Genomic DNA, 12688 nt, shown 5'->3' with positions numbered 1-12688 from the left:
TTGAAAAGTTTGAAATCGTTCTGGAAAAATTATTTTCAATTGCGGGGATTAATTACAATCATTTTTGGTGAATACACATACCCTCGAAATCCTATCCACTTTCTAGAAAAAAATTCGAAAAGGTTTGAAATTTTTTGACAAAATTAAAAAATTTCGAATCGTTCTAAAAAAAATATTTTCTATTGCGGGGGTCAATTACAATCATTTTTGGTGAATAGACATACCCTCGAAATCCTACTCACATTCTAGAAAAAAATTCGAGGAGGTACTGAAATTTTTCGTCGAAATTCAAAAATTTCCAATCGTTCTGGAAAAATTATTTTCAATTGCGGGGGTCAATTACAATCATTTTTGGTGAATACACATACCCTCGAAATCCTACCCACTTTCTAGAAAAAAATTCGAGAAGGTACTGAAATTTTTCATCGAAATTGAAAAGTTTCAAATCGTTCTGGAAAAAATATTTTCTATTGCGGGGGTCAATTACAATCATTATTGGTCATTAGACATAACCCCGAAATCCTACGCCCTTTCGAGAAAAAAATTCCCTACCGAAAATCTAATTAGATGCCCAAATTTTTCGATGAAAAAAAAAAATTTCAAATCGTTCTAAAAAAAATATTTTCTATTGCGGGGGTCAATTACAATCATTTTTGGTCATTATACATAACCCCGAAATCCTGCCCATTTTCGAGAAAAAAATTAATTATGGGCGGTACTTTGAACGTTAATAACTTTTTAACAAAGTCTCCATCACAAATTGGTATTCATGATTTTCGTCTTATTTTGGCCTCTAAAATCCCCCATTAAAATTTTTCCCTAGGATGGCCGAATATCCTGTATATTCTACAAATTTTCGAACATTTCAGAAATATCCACACAAAAACCTGAAGTTACGTATCAATTATTAATTAACATTGCTCGTGAGTATAATTTTGAAATTACGATCAAGTAAATCGCGTTACACGTTATACGTGCTCTACAAGCATAGTAACATAATATTTAACAATGGTAACAGAGAATTTTAGTTTCCTAACCTATTTTTCGTTCTACGTATTTGTCAAATTATCGAGATAAAAGTTAGGAGGCATATTTATTTCATTCCCGATACAGCGAGTAATTGTTGAAACGAAGAAATTCCTGTTCTCTGGTGCTTGTTATAACCCAGTTCGACTGTAATTAAAAAGTGTCGTAAATACGGATCGATTTGGCGATATACGCCGCGTACGTATTCCGTAATTTACAAATAATTGCGACGCGGTCGGGGTCTCCGAGTTTCGCACTTATCGATGATAGGTCCCCTAAGCGAGAACGAATATAATTTTGCGCCGATGGAGAATAACGCAACTCGAAATTTCTGCTTCTCGTCAGCTTACTCGTAAATCATTCTGTCGGCGATAATCTCTCCGTAAGCAAGTTAATCGCAATCTAAACGAAGCAAAAGAAAGGCGTATTCTCTTTTCGAGACTAACAGACCGTAGTTCATTGCTGGAGAGTCGATATCTCCCGATACCTATGAGCAACAATGTACACAGAATGCAGTATCGAGCGATAGTTGCTTAAATAATGCGTGCTCGTGATTCACCTAGTACGAAGTCCCACAAACTACGTTAGAATCCATCAGAATCACAGAATTTCGGTACTCGACGATACTAATAATAATTTTATTTAATTTTGATACGAGAATGTACCGTTCGGTATAATTTAAATTGAAATTCGCGCGTCTGTCTGTCGAGTTGAATCTCTTTTTATTATTTCCCTGTCCTCGATTCGCCCGTCGAAGTGGGTCTCGCACGTTAGGATACAATCTAGCGTACGTTCGTACGAAACAAACTACGAAGCTCCCCTATAGTCCCGCAGTTGAATTTTAACAAAGTTTGCATTCTCGCGAGATAATGTGTCTTCGCCGCGATGCAGTTTGCTCGGCGCTTTGTTGCTGTAACCGCTTCCGCATAATCAAGAAGGAATAAATAACCGTTGCGTAATACTTGGTGCGTCATGTTAAAAACAAGCATTTTCAATGAACGCGTAACAATTAACGTTCGTTACGTAAGATCTTACCGAAGCTCTACTGTAAACGTAGCGGCGTGATTGAACAACAAAGTAGCATCACAGCCTCTGTGTTCTCGAAATGAAATATACACTGAATAACGAAAAGTATTTAAATGGCAGAGTAAAAGAAATATTGTTCAGTACGATACTTTCTAATAACGTGAAGTTTTAACTACTCTGCGTTTAAATATTTTCGTTAAAGCTGTAAAATAGTTGCATTACAAAAACGCAATTACTGTACCAGTGCGGACAAAGCGGTTATGTTTCACCGTTTTCCCACTGGCGGCGCTAGTAGCACGAGACAACTGTTTTCCCTGTTAGAAAGGTTATGAGGATTACACAGGCGCTTAAATGCATTGAAATATCAGCGAATTATCGGTTCAACTTTCAACGATCATGAAATAGCAAGTTGCAAGCATATCGATAGGACCCGAAGCAAGAAACTGCATGAGATCTGAATGTCTTCGTAGAAATGGCGTAACGTGTAAGCATTCCTTAATTTGTTGGTTAAAGCGGGGCCCGATAACTCGTACACGTGTCGAGATTCCAGCGAACGAAACGTTTTGTTCGCAATTCGATAGCTAGATAGTGTATGGCTATTAAAGTAACGAATTGCGTACGTACAAAAACAAACTGGTACGCGAGTGACCTAATTCCGAGATATCGCGCGAGTCACGCGCGCAAACGAAACGTTCATTTTTACGTTACAGTTTTTTTCTTTCGCGCGACTCGCGTTCTTAGTGATATTTTTTCCCCCCTCGTTTGCGTTATCGCTCATTTCGTGACTGTAAAAATGGCGTCGTGTTAAACCACATAGGTTATATCAGAATTTGCGCTTTCTATACAGGGTGTTCGACTGGAAAAATTTTAATGGGGGATTTTACAGGCCAAAATAAGACGAAAGTCGAGAATACTAATTTGTTGATGGAGGCTTCGTTAAACAGTTATCAACGTTTAAAGTTCCGACGGTACTGAATTTTTTTCTCGAAAATGCGCAAGATTTCGAGGTTATGTCTATTCACCAAAAATGATTGCAATTGACCCCCGCAACCGAAAATAATTTTTCCAAAACGATTTGAAATTTTTTGTTTCCGTCGAAAAATTTCACATCTTCTCGAATTTTTTTCTTGAAAGTGGATAGGATTTCGAGGGTATGTCTAACGACCAAAAATGATTGTAATTGACCCCCGTAATAGAAAATAATTTTTTTAGAACGATTCGAAATTTTTTAATTTTGTCAAAAAATTTCGAACCTTCTCTAATTTTTTTCTTGAAAGTGGATAGGATTTCGGGGGTATGACTATTCACCAAAAATGATTGTAATTGACCCCCGTAACGGAAAATAATTTTTCCAGAACGATTTGAAATTTTTTTTTTTCATCGTAAAGTTGCAGTACCTTCTCGAATTTTTTTCTCGAAAGTGGGCAGGATTTCGAGGGTATGCCTAATGATAAAAAATGATTATAATTGACCCCCGCAACTGAAAATAATTTTTCCAGGACGATTTGAAATTTTTGAATTTAATTGTTAATAACTTTTTAACGAAGCCTCCATCAACAAATTGGTATTCTTGATTTTCGTGTTATTTTGTCCTCTAGAATCCTCTATTAAAATATTTCCCAGGGATGGCCGAACTCCCTGTATAGATTTCGGATAAAGGATCCATTTGATGCGGTCCTAAACTCTTTTACTTAAAACACACGGAACGTTCGAACGGATATTTCGCACGTTACGACCCTATATAATCCGACGCGCGGTGCAAAAATATGCGTTTTGTTATTAAGCTTTCGAGACTGTTAAATTTTTATGCCCTCCATCAGGATTTCGCGTCTGGAACTTTTATAGGGGCAGACGCGCAGGTACGGTGATTGCGACACTGGCAACGTGCCGACAGTATCGTTCTTAGAAGTGTTTTCGAGTCCTCTCGAGGGACAAGTATTCTGCGGAAAAAAGACCTCCCTTGCGTGTAGTGCAGTACTGCCTCTACTCCTGCAATCAAATCGGGACCCAGATTTCACGTGGAGAGGTTTCGAGAAAATTTTATTCCCGGAACAGGTCGAATTCAAGTTGTTCGAGCGGGGTTTTAATCGCGCGAGCGCCGTCCATTTAAATCGACGGTCGACGGAGCCCGAGAAATACAGGATGTCCAGTCAACCATGGGAAAAATTTTAATGGGGGATACTAGAGGCCAAAATAACACGAAAATCAAGAATAGCAATTTGTCGATGGAGGCTTCGTTAGAAAGTTATTAACAATTAAATTCAAAAATTTCAAATCGTTCTGGAAAAATTATTCTCGTTTGCAGGCGTCAATTACAATCATTTTTGGTCATTACACATACCCCCAAAATCGTATCCACTTTCGAGAAAAAAATTCGAGTAGGTAAACAAATTTTTCGTCGAAATGAAAAAATTTCAAATCATACTAAAAAAATTATATTTAGTTACTAGGGGCAATTACAATCATTTTTGGTCATTATACATACCCCCGAAATCCTGCGCATTTTCGAGAAAAAAATTCGAGAAGGTTCTAAATTTTTCAACAAAATTAAAAAATTTCGAATCGTTCTAAAAAAATTATATTTAGTTACTAGGGGCAATTACAATCATTTTTGGTCATTATACATACCCCCGAAATCCTACGCACTTTCGAGAAAAAAATTCGAGAAGGTTCTAAATTTTTCGACGAAATTAAAAAATTTCAAATCATCCTAAAAAAATTATATTTAGTTACTGGGGGCAATTATAATCATTTTTGGTCATTATACATACCCCCGAAATCCTACGCACTTTCGAGAAAAAAATTCGAGAAGGTTCTAAATTTTTCGACGAAATTAAAAAATTTCAAATCATCCTAAAAAAATTATATTTAGTTACTAGGGGCAATTACAATCATTTTTGGTCATTATACATACCCCCGAAATCCTACGTACTTTCGAGAAAAAAATTCGAGAAGGTTCGAAATTTTTCGACGAAATTAAAATATTTCAAATCATACTAAAAAAATTATATTTAGTTACTAGGGACAATTACAATCATTTTTGGTCATTATACATACCCCCGAAATTCTACGTACTTTCGAGAAAAAAATTCGAGAAGGTTCTAAATTTTTCGACGAAATTAAAAAATTTCAAATCATCCTAAAAAAATTATATTTAGTTACTGGGGGCAATTACAATCATTTTTGGTCATTATACATACCCCCGAAATCCTGCGCATTTTTGAGAAAAAAATTCAGCAAAAAGAATAATAAAAAAGAAAAACGATAGGGGTGATTTCGTTGCAAGAGTGGTAGTATGGTTTCCAAAACAGGGAGGGAGTTTACCATTTCAAGATGTACGTAAAAGAGTGTCTTTAATTGTAAAAATTGTGCATTCTTAATTTTTTCAAGCTTCTATATATTTATACTAATATACTCATGCGTTTAGTTTTTCAGATCGTAGAGATAGCGTCTAATGACGACGAGCAAAATTCCTATCTAGATAGAACGAAGTATTTCGCAATGAAGTAATAAAAATTTACGATGGTTTCATTTTGTATTATTCGAATGAAATTTTGCCTACCCCCCGAAGCAGTACCGTACCACGTTTCCCTTAAGGGGGTAGTCTAGTCTGGAAGTGAAAAAGTAGGGCATCTTGGAGATTTTGCGAATGAAAAAGTATGTAAGATACCAAAAATACGATAGGTTCGAAGATACAAGTTAAAAATTCATAAAAGCGTGTTTAGCACTGTTCTATTTTATAAATTTTGCGACGATATTTACAGAATGCATCGAAAGCAAGTTTTGGATTTAAATTACGTGGGATAGATTAAGGAGCAGACGTCGTCTGGAGAAATTAACGCACGAGCGTTGAAAGCAAAGTTAGACAGTACGAGACGGCGTGAGGGACCAATAATGACCTATGCGGTGGAAACGGGAGCAGAGGGTGCAACTAAATGTCTCGCGAGAACAACAGAGATGAAAATTCTATGCTCGTTGCCAGGGTACACGATGCACGAAAGTCCCTGAAACCGAGGTTGCATCAAAGTATAAACAAAAAAAGAGTTCAAGTTGAAAGAATGGATACCAGTACTTCAGAATCACGACTCGTCGCATGCAAGATACTTATGTATAATTGTACTGCAATACAAAAAGGTCCATCGTAATTGTTTATTCTATAGTCGAGTTTCCTTAAAAATAAAAACCTATAAATGTTACGTAGTTTGTTACATTTTTGTTTTTTTAGTTTAGTTCCTGAAGCGAACCCAGAACGAGGTTGGGCGAACCATACTCAAGGATGAGAGTTCATAGTAATTAATTATCAAATGGAGCGTATCGTTATTTAAGATTTGGAACGGTCAAACTACGATACTTTTGCTATAATTTATGCGCCGTGGTTCGACGAAATAAAAACACAGAAGTTTCTATCGCGATTTGATCACTCTCCGTCCCGTTCGACCTATAGAATTGCCATCGATGGCCGAACACTGTACAAGAATCTTCGTCTAAGGTTCGTTTACACCTCGACGTTCAAGACACCACTCCAGGTAAACCTGCCACTCAATACGAACAATCGGACTCCGGGCTGGAGCAATAATGTCTCCGAATGACGTGTGTACGTTTGTGTGTAGTGCAGGCGCAATCGTACCGGGAACGAGCAGGATACGCGGCGATAAATTTTGGAAGGAACCCTGAATATTTTACGCCTCCAAGCCGGTGTACCCCCTCGAGAAGAGTAAGAAGTAGCAGTAAAAGCGACGAGGGTGACTTTAGGGGGTTACCAACGCGGCTTGACCGAGTAACAATCAAATAGGCTAGCCGTCCGCGTGACTAACCCGTTGCCGCTGCTGCAGCTGCTCGCGAATTATCGATTCGCGAAAATTTCCCTTCGTCCATGGACATGCGCGCGGGCGTGCTCGACGGCAACACTCTCGACCCGTGAGATCGCCCAGCGAGCGAGAAAGAGAGAGAGTGAAGAATAGAGGGGGTGATGAGAGGGATGAAGTGAGAGAGAGCAACGCAACGTCCTTGGTGTAGGATACGCCTTCGCGCGTATGCGTAGATCCGTGCGCAAGGAAACGTGCTCTCGGCTCTGGATACCTAAACGCGGTACATGCGCCCTGTGTCTTTAATGTCGCATCATCGGCAGGTATAGTCGCTGGGAATAGATATAGCGAGCCACTCGGGACGACATAAAATTTGAAACAATCGTTTCGGCCAGGCCAGCGAGAAGAATGGAATTCCAGTTTAACTGGGAAACCAAGGGGGATGAAGAAAAGGTATATCCCTCTCTCTCTCTCCTTCCCTCCTGTTTATTCGATTGTTTTTTTTTCTTCTTTCCCCGCATTGTTCCGTCCACTTAGACCGTTCGTCGCGGCTCGCTTGGTTAACGACTTCGTCGTCTCTGGCGGTGACTGTACGGTCTCGGGCACCACCGTTGCATCCGATGGCTTTTTTCTAACCGTTCCTCTCTGTCGAATACCCGACAAATCCCATCGATTCGAGCCAAGCGGGATTTCGCGGTGCCCGCTTTCGAATGTTGCACCCTTAACGTCGGGGGCACGGGCAAACAAGGCGAGAACGGATACGGTTTTCCGGCTCGGGGAAGGTATCAACCCCTCGTGGTACCTTCTGCGTCCAGTCGAACTCGACATCGTGATTATGTTCGCGTTCCAAAAGGTATCAAACGATTACATACTTGCTATTGCTCATTCTATGTTACAATGAGGAATGGTACGCAGGATGTAAGTGGAAGGGCTTTGAGATGTAGCTTTTCCCCAGTTGCGACACTTTGATTAACATAGTTGAACAGATCGATGAAAACGCATTACATACGAACGATTACATGTTGTTATTGCTCATTCTATATTACAATGAGGAATGGTACATAGGATGTAAGTGGAAGGGCTTTGAGATGTAGCTTTTCCCCACTTGCGTTGGACAGTTTGATTAACATAGTTAAACTAATATAGTTGAACAGATCGATGAGAGCGCATTACATACGAACGATTACATGTTGCTATTGTCCATTCTATATTACAATGAGGAAAGGTACAACACAGGATGTAAGTGGAAGGGCTTTGAGATGTAGCTTTTCCCTAGTTGCGTTAGACACTTTGATTAACATAGTTGAACTAATATAATTGAACAGATCGACTAGAGCGCATTACATACGAACGATTACATGTTGCTATAGCCCATTCTATATTACAATGAGGAAAGGTATAACACAGGATGTAAGTGGATGTGCTTTGAGATGTAACTTTCCCCCAGATGCGTTAGACACTTTGATTAATATAGTTGAACTAATATAGTTGAACAGATCGATGAGAACGCATTACATACGAACGATTACATGTTGTTACTGCTCATTCTACATTACAATGAGGAAAGGTACGCAGGATGTAAGTGGAAGGGCTTTGAGATGTAGTTTTTCCCCAGTTGCAACACTTCGATTAACATAGTTGAACTAATACAGGGTGTTCTACCACCCCTGGGAAAAATTTTAATGGGCGATTCTAGAGGCCAAAATAAGACGAAAATCAAGAATAGTAATTTCTTGATTGAGGCATTGTTAAAAAGTTATTCACGTTTAAAGTTTCACCCGTACTGAATTTTTTTTTCGAAAATGCGCAGGATTTCGAGGGTATGTGTAATGACCAAAAATGGTTGTAATTGACCCCCGCAACCGAAAATAATTTTTCCAGAACGATTTGAAATTTTTTAATTTTGTCGAAAAATTTCGAACCTTCTCGAATTTTTTTCTGGAAAGTGGGTAGGATTTCGGGGATATGTATAATGACTAAAAATGGTTGTAATTGTCCCCAGTAACTAAATATAATTTTTTTAGGATGATTTGAAATTTTTTAATTTCGTCGAAAAATTTAGAACCTTCTCGAATTTTTTTCTCGAAAGTGCGTAGGATTTCGGGGGTATATGTAATGACCAAAAATGGTTGTAATTGATCCCCGCAACCGAAAATAATTTTTCCAGAACGATTTGAAATTTTTTTTTTCATCGTAAAATTTCAGTACCTTCTCGAATTTTTTTCTCGAAAGTGGGCAGGATTTCGAGGGTATGTGTAATGACCAAAAATGGTTGTAATTGACCCCCGCAACCGAAAATAATTTTTCCAGAACGATTTGAAATTTTTTTTTTCATCGTAAAATTTCAGTACCTTCTCGAATTTTTTTCTCGAAAGTGAACAGGATTTCGAGGGTATGCCTAATGATAAAAAATAATTGTAATTGACCCCCGCAACCGAAAATAATTTTTCCAGAACGATTTGAATTTTTTTTTTTCATCGTAAAATTTCAGTACCTTCTCGAATTTTTTTCTCGAAAGTGAGCAGGATTTCGAGGGTATGCCTAATGATAAAAAATAATTATAATTGACCCCCGCAACTGAAAATAATTTTTCCAGGACGATTTGAAGTTTTTTAATTTAATTGTTAATAACTTTTTAACGAAGCCTCAGTCAAGAAATTGATATTTTTGATTTTCGTCTTATTTTGGCCTCTAGAATCCCCCATTAAAATTTTTCCCAGGGGTGGCCGAACACCCTGTATAGTTGAACAGGTCGACGAGAGCGCATTACATACGAACGATTACATGTTGTTATTCTTCATTCTACATTACAATGAGGAAAGGTACACAGGCTATAAGTGCAAGTGTTTTGAGATGTAGCTTTCCCCCAGTTGCATGAGTCACTTTGATCAACAATTAAAACGCAGGACAACTGGACCCATCGGAATACCCGAATAGTATCCGTATTTCTAGACGAAAAGCTAGCCAAATTCCTAAATTCTTTACACGATTTATAGAAATCCCTTAGAACGATATAGTCGAACAGATCGACGGTAGCGCAGGTGTGCATCGTCGTGGCGTCCTGTCGGACACGTTGACGAGGTAATTGGCTTCCCAGGCGACCTTCAGAAAATTCCCCCCCCCCCGAAGCTTGTTTGTAACTTTTCAGCTTCCTCGAATCGATCCCCGGGAGCTTATCGATCCCCGCTGTTCGAGGAGGCTGGATCGGTCCTCGACGGCGTTCGTTCGCGAGATTCGATCGATCGTGGCTGCGGGGAGAAGCCCCGGTTACGGTTATATCGTCGCATAAAAATACGGCCGGCTCGAAGGATTCCGGGGAACACGGTTCGTTTGCGTCCCGGAATAGACGGGAGACCCGATCAAATATTCCGCAATCGAATATACGATTTCCCGACGTATCGAGGGTATTTTTATTAGCGAGCCCCGAGGAGATCGAGTGCGCTTCGATCCGCGGGGCCGAAGCTGCAAAATAATGCAGGCCCGCGGTCAGGAACGCGTTTAAATCTCGGTGTTCACCCTCTTCGACTGTTACCGTTTCCATTCCCGCCCCTCTCGGTCTCTATCGGCCGTTACGTACGTAGGGGAAACCTAAATTCCATCCAGGAACGTCCTGGCCAACTATCCCTCGTACGCCATTGCGAAAACCAGCGTTATCCGAGCGTCTTTTTTTACCATCAACCGGTCGCAGAACATCCACGACAGTTGCTTCGACCCTTGGAAAGCTAGAATTATTTTTATCCGTAATAAAAAATTTTCGTCTCGCGCAGGCTCCAAGAAGGAACATCTCGATGTTTACTACGTGTTCTCCGACAGTACCGGGGATCGGAACTTTTTAATTCTCGGTACCAGATACTCGGTTAAGAAGAGGTGGAGGGATATGCACATAACAATGAATTATTCCTGTTCGTTTGAATCCAAATTCTATGGAGAAAGATCGGACCGCGGTGGATGAATAATGCACGCATAGACTGCACGGATTAGGAATACTCGGTAATACTGTTTACGAGCGCCGGATAACAGGTATACAAGAAAAGGAGAATGTATGGAGGTTCTCTGTTGCGGGATTATGGAGTCTGATTTCTTGGTAAATAACACCATGTGGTTTAATTTTGTTGATTTTTTAGGTCTGTTTGGCTCTGCTACAGGGGCCAGTATTCGACGAATAGCATGAGATCATCGAACATTACAAGTACACCAATATAATTCATGTCTCCACTGCATCAGCCGGTAGAAAGCGATTTTCAAAGTCGTATTCGTTTTTGTACACGCAGCTGTACCAAGCAGCTAATTTATCATGATGATTCCCTCCTGTCTTTTATTTTCTGAGAAAGCAAAATTCACCGACACGTTTAACACTAGGTTTACGGTACGCGTCAATTTGACGCATTCAGGACTCATAAATATTATTTGTTAGCAATTTATGTTGAATTGAATTGATGTAATGATATGGATGTATCCTCTAATTAAAAGAAAAACTGCATTTTAATGCAACTGTCAATTATAATAAAAATATGCGCAACGAGTGTCCGTAAACCTACTGTTAAATAAACATTCGCGTTGTTGGCCCCTCAGAAATCCTCGTTGGTTCGTCGAACCATATTTCATTGACAATTAACTTTACCGTTAAAACACACGAGACGAAACGTACATTCGAATTTAAATAGGGACTTTAATATTGACTCAATATTTTTCGTCGTAAGTTTCTGTTAGGAAACGAATTTATAATCCGCGCCGCGTAACTGTATTAAGTGAAGTAATTTCATTAGTAACCAAAGTGTTAATGATAATTGATTGCCTGTTTTTTATTCTAGCTCATTTTTCCCATTTAGGGCGTCTCTTACCGATACTTGTGCTATCCCAGCTGAATGATAATTGCTTCAGTTGATATAGTTACGCGGCACGGATTATAAATTCGTTTCCTAACAGTTTCGACTTTTGCACGTGAGAGAATTTGAAACGTTCAGAAACAATGCCAGGGAAGCTTTGCAACAGCGTTGCCAGCCTTCTGCCAAACAATTATGGCAGACAGAAGAACGGGGACAAAAGAATTCTGCATTTTAATATGCAAGGAATTTGAACAATAGTGCCCCATATTAGCTACAGTGTCAAACGCAATTTATGAGCGAAAAAAATGAGTTTCCCTTGCGCAGTGAACGTCACTTAGGAGCATTATTCATAGTTCCTTGCAGTACGACCGCGGATGCGTCTGTTTACTTAATATTTAATATTTAATTTCCGAGCACACTGCGACTGCCCCGTGCACCGTGTTGCGTACCCCAAGAGCTGAAAGGATTGCTTTTACCATTCATCGATCAGGATTTTTTGGTAGCTGGATTCTATATTTCTCATCGAACGTCTTCGTTGCGACTCGATAAAAAGAGTTACAAGGGGTAAAAGGTAATTAATCAGACTTTACGTTGATTTCGAGAACCTCTAAAAATTCATCTGAAATACTCATTCATTGTCACGTTAATTTTAACTTAGGGAAGCAAGATAACGTTTTGACTCAACTATCATGAAAACTGTAACTCGTAACTCGTGGGCCAGGACTTACCTCGCATCGTGAGGATTCTCAGAGGTATTCTTTACAGTTCCTTACTAGAAAACAGAGCTTTTATTTTTGAACGTATGTATACAGGGTGTTCGGCTACTCCTGGGGAAAATTTTATTGGGGAATTCTAGAGGCCAAAATAACACGAAAATTAAGAATACCAATTTGTTGATGAAGGCTTCGTTAAACAGTTATTAACGTTTAAAGTTCTGACCGTACTGAATTTTTTTCTCGAAAATGCGTAGGATTTCGGGGGTATGTCTATTCACCAAAAATTATT

At 39.2% G+C, this 12688-nt stretch overlaps 1 protein-coding gene and 1 long non-coding RNA gene across 2 annotated transcripts in view; one reads left to right on the top strand and one right to left on the bottom strand.

Annotated features, from left to right (window-relative positions):
- The first annotated feature begins 5284 nt into the window (after positions 1 to 5284).
- LOC143351582 (uncharacterized) lies at positions 5285 to 6230 on the top strand. Its single transcript, XR_013081772.1, has 3 exons — positions 5285 to 5387; positions 5480 to 5709; positions 5817 to 6230. It is a non-coding gene; the product is annotated as an uncharacterized LOC143351582 (long non-coding RNA).
- Positions 6231 to 9109: 2879 nt separating this feature from the next.
- LOC143351556 (uncharacterized) overlaps positions 9110 to 12688 on the bottom strand; it is a 263840-nt gene continuing 260261 nt past the window's right edge. The window contains exon 10 of the transcript XR_013081767.1: positions 9110 to 9208. The gene's annotated coding sequence lies outside the window, so the exon portion shown is untranslated. The remainder of the gene's footprint in view (positions 9209 to 12688) is intronic.

This window comes from Colletes latitarsis, chromosome 2, assembly GCF_051014445.1.
Source record: "Colletes latitarsis isolate SP2378_abdomen chromosome 2, iyColLati1, whole genome shotgun sequence".
Classification (NCBI taxonomy): Eukaryota; Metazoa; Arthropoda; class Insecta; order Hymenoptera; family Colletidae; genus Colletes; species Colletes latitarsis.
Note: the sequence above shows the minus strand (reverse complement) of the source record. Positions and strands in the feature narration are given on the sequence as shown.